The following is a 4444-nucleotide window of genomic DNA, read 5'->3' as shown; positions in this document are numbered from 1 at the left end:
ATCTATCTATCTATCTATCTATCTATCTATCTATCTATCTATCTATCTATCTATCTATCTATCTATCTATCTATCTATCTATCTATCTATTTATTTATTGTTTTATATACCACCCTATCCCCGAAGGGCTCTGGGCGGTGTACAACAAAGTTAAATCATAATTCAGCTAAATACAATAAAAACTAAACAATTAAATTCTAATATAAATAAATTACTAAATCCCCATTTAAAACAGCGGTTAATACAAAGTTTAAAATCGAATCGGGCGCCCAGCAAACCCATTTTAAAACCCTCCCTAAATGGGAAGACTGCTGGCTCCATCAATAAAAGATGTAAACAGAAACAAGGATGGGAGGGGGGGGGGCGTTATGGTTTTAATCTTTGTAAATATTGTATTTTTGCTGATACAGATTAATGACTGCAATGTAGATTACCGGTACTGTTTATTCGAACTGGTCATTGACTGTTAATAAACTGACTGATTGATATACAGTTGTATCTAAAAACATGTAGAGTATCACATAACCAGTAAATATATCACAAACAACCGGAAAGCCTCAATGGGAAAAATCAAATACACAGTATTTCAGAATGCAGAACATCGAAGACCTAAGAAGACCTGTTGCGTTTCAAACTCCGGTTTGATTGGAAATTAATTATTGCAACCGTTGAGTCGCTGGAGTCCATCTTCCCCGTTGAGAAATGAATTAACAGCAAGCCGGGAGACACCGGGATCCATTCTGGGCTTCGTTAAAAGCCGATTGCAAACTTCAAGTTGCCAACGGGCACGCTGCCATCCTGCGGGAGGACACAGTTTGCGCCGGCTGACAGCGCCATCTTCAAAGAGCCCCCTCCCCTTTTGCCAGGCACCTACATTGGTGAAACTTCCTTGGCAGAGGTTTTTAATCTCCATGGCTAACTAGGACAGCATTCATGCCCAAAATATAGCAAGGAAGATTGCTGAGGGACTCGGCTGGGTTCTGGCTGAGTTCCGAAGTACCAAAACTGCCTGGAGCGTTAGAGCCAGGATGGATCAGGTTGATGGTCTGTCTCATGTAGCATCCCGTTTCCTGTGGTCTATCAGTGGGCCACTCCCCACTTACCTCTTTTGAGTGCAACCCCGCAGCGACCCCGCATAGAAAAGCCTCCGTGGCTTTTGACCACGGAGACATTTGTTCCCCACTCATTTACCTTTCAGGAAATAGCGCGAGGTTCTACAGCAAGACTCCCATGGCAATCGAGCGTTCTGATTGGCTGGCACGCGTGTGCGTCATGTTCACGTGGAGGTTGCGGCCGGCCGAAGGCAGGCCTCCATTTTGATTGGCTGAGACGATAAGTTGGTTTTGATAGGCTGGAGGCATTGTTTTGAGACGTCGGCACATGCTGACGTCAGTATTAAATCGCGAATTGATTGTGTGGAAAAACGAAAGTTAAAATCAGTTTCGGTTTCCACCGCTGACAACCCCGTGCTCAGCAGCACTTTGCCGTGAATGGGCGCTGCCAAGCCGCGAAGCCGTGTAGCTCGAGCAAAAAAGAGCAATGTTGGCAAGTCTCGTTGTGCACACGTCTCAATTTCCACGAGCATGCAATGAAAAGAGAATGTCACCTCGTGTCTACGTCATCACGTAGCGCACTTTCTGACGGGTACACCCTCCCTAAACAAAATGGCGATTCCTTTTTCCTTATTGACCGGAAAGCTGTGCGTCACAGCACCTGCGGGGTTTTTGAAAATGTTGCTCTTTGAAGAGGACCTAATTTGACGCGCACCAAGGAGGTGGGAGAGCGGCAAATTCTGGGCAGCTGCGCAGTGGCCGCTGGTGATGTGGGGAACGTCCAGGAACCCCATGTCTTATAAAGAGGTGACCCCACGGCTTATGGTGAGTGGGGAGCGGGCCAGTGGCTACTACCCTGTTTCCCCGAATCCCCTGAAAATAAGACGCAGTAGAGGTTTTGCTGAAGTGCGAAATATAAGGCATCCCCCGAAAGTAAAACGTAGCAACGTTTTTGTTTGGAAGCATGCCTGACGAACAGAACACAGAAAAATAAGACATCCCTTGAAAATAAGACGTAGCACATCTTTGGGAGCAAAAAATAATATAAGACACTGTCTTATTTTCGGGGAAACATGGTAGCCCTGGTGTCTCAAAGGACCCTCCACTTTCAGAAGCTGTGAATTTCTGATGGCAACAGGTAACATCAGGGGAAGGCCTCGGTCTTTATGCCCTGTTGTTGGACCTCCAGAGGAACTGGCTGGCCCCTGTGTGAGACAGGATGCTGGACTAGATGGACCACTGGTCTGATCCAGCAGGGCTCTTCTGATGTTCTTATGAAGGCCCCAACTTGTATGCCCTATTCTTGGCTCTCCTGGAGAAAATACTAATGGAACATGGCCATAAAACCCACAACGTTTTAGTGATTCAGGCCGTGAAAGCCTTTGACAGCACTTTGAAACTCCTCACAGCTGAGAAAAGCAGGATATAAATCCAAACTTATTTTCTTCTTGCTTAGTTTACAACCTTTGACAAGACTGGGCTAGCTTAGGCTATCGTGAGCATCAGTAAACACAATACAAAAATAGCTGTTAAGATCATTAAAATATCGTTAAAACGAATGCACTGCAGAGAGGCAGGGGAAACGACATAAAGAGACCACAAATGAAGCCATTTTGAAAATGTTTCAATTGGAGAATCGCTTTAAAAGGGCATTCATTTCAAACGTTTTGAGGCTGCAAATCAAACATTTTGGGAACCAAGGGGGGTAAAAACAATACCGAACTCCATAGAGGAAATGTTTTCTTTCCTGCCTCAAAACTTTTTAAAGGGTTTGTGCAGAAAGGAACAAATGGACGAGTTTTGGTTCTTGTGTCTGATAGAATCACTGAGTCTCCTTCTTTGGAGGTTTTTAAAGAGAGGCTGGATGGCCATCTTTGATTGTTTGAGTGCTTTGATTGTGTGTTCCTGCATTGCAGAGAGTTAGACTTGATGGCCCTTGGGGTCTCCTCCAACTCTCTGATTCCATCTTAGACTGGGAATTACCCCTGGTCTCCAGATAAGAGATTGGTTCCCCCGGAGGACGTAGCAGCTTTGGAAGGTGGATTCTAACGCATCACATCTCTGAGGTCTCCCTAGATTAGTGATGGCGAACCTTTTCGAGAGCGAGTGCCCAAATTGCAACCCAAAACCCACTTATTTATCGCAAAGTGCCAACCCGGCAATTTAACCTGAATACTGAGGTTTTAGTTTAGAAAAAACGGTTGGCTCAGAGGCGTGCGTTACTCGGGAGTAAGCTTGGTGGTAGTCGGTGGCTTTGCTTTGAAGCAACCATGCAACTCTTCCAACGGGTGAATCACGACCCTAGGAGGGTTTACTCAGAAGCAAGCCCCATTGCCAGCAACTGAGCTTACTCCCAGGTAAAGGATTGCGCTTTAGTTCTTCGCATGAAAATCAGTGGGGTTTAACAGCATTTAACAGGGTTACCTACACTGCTTCCCCAAAACTAGGTATTAGGTTTAATGCTAATTATCAAGCCCAGCGACCCAGGCTAGCCTAAATGTGTGTGGGGGGGTCATTCTGTTTGCGCGTGCCCACAGAGAGGACTCTGAGTGCCACCTCTGGCATAGGTTCGCCACCACTGCCCTAGATCCCAACTTCCCTGAGATCCACCCGCAAATCCCCAGGGATTTCTCAACCCATGGTTGGCAAACCTACTTCTTCTCCAGGAATCCTCCTAGTTTTTTGGCCTGCACTCTCCGAAAGGTTCTTCCAAATAACTTTTGACTCCGTTCTCGTGACAAATGGCACCTTTGGAATCCGTTTCTCTTGTCAAGACGGCCTAAAAACCCAACCCGATCATTCAAGGCTGTTCTACTTAGGAAATGTCTGTCTAATTGGTTGCCACGACTGTTTCCTCGGTCTACGGATCTATTTTCCAGAGGCAAAACATCAGCCCTTTCTATTGTGAGAAAAACAGGAGATTTCCACAAAGCACCGCCTTACAAAAGAGGCATCTGGAAAGCACAGTTCGTTTCTGACTATGGTAACCTACAGATTCTAATTCGTACTGTCTTCCCAATAGTGAAAGAGGCTGGGGGCGTACGGGAAAGGGAGGCCCGAAAAGGAAGGATTCAATAATCCTCCGGCTTTGCTGTGACATTTCCTCCTGGTTACATAAAATATTTCTCTTGGTTAACCAGATGAAAAGCTGCAAGTTGACAGCGCGACGCTAAGACTGCAGACGGCGAGAGGGAATTTAATAAGCAGGATGGGAACAGACTGAACTCATTCATTAGCTGCACCCAGGTGGGCAGCTTCCGTGCAGGTGGGAGAGAGGGAGGCGGTATCCCCCACCCACCCAGAGCTCCCTGCAAAGGATCTGGCACTCGGGACCAGAGGTGTAGGGGAAGGAACGGCACCTGGAGCAACACCTGCTCCAGTGGCTCAGCCAG

This window comes from Sphaerodactylus townsendi, unplaced genomic scaffold (assembly GCF_021028975.2).
Source record: "Sphaerodactylus townsendi isolate TG3544 unplaced genomic scaffold, MPM_Stown_v2.3 scaffold_29, whole genome shotgun sequence".
In the NCBI taxonomy this organism is placed as follows: Eukaryota; Metazoa; Chordata; class Lepidosauria; order Squamata; family Sphaerodactylidae; genus Sphaerodactylus; species Sphaerodactylus townsendi.
The sequence above is the reverse complement of the archived record's forward strand: the minus strand, read 5'-3'. Positions refer to the sequence as shown.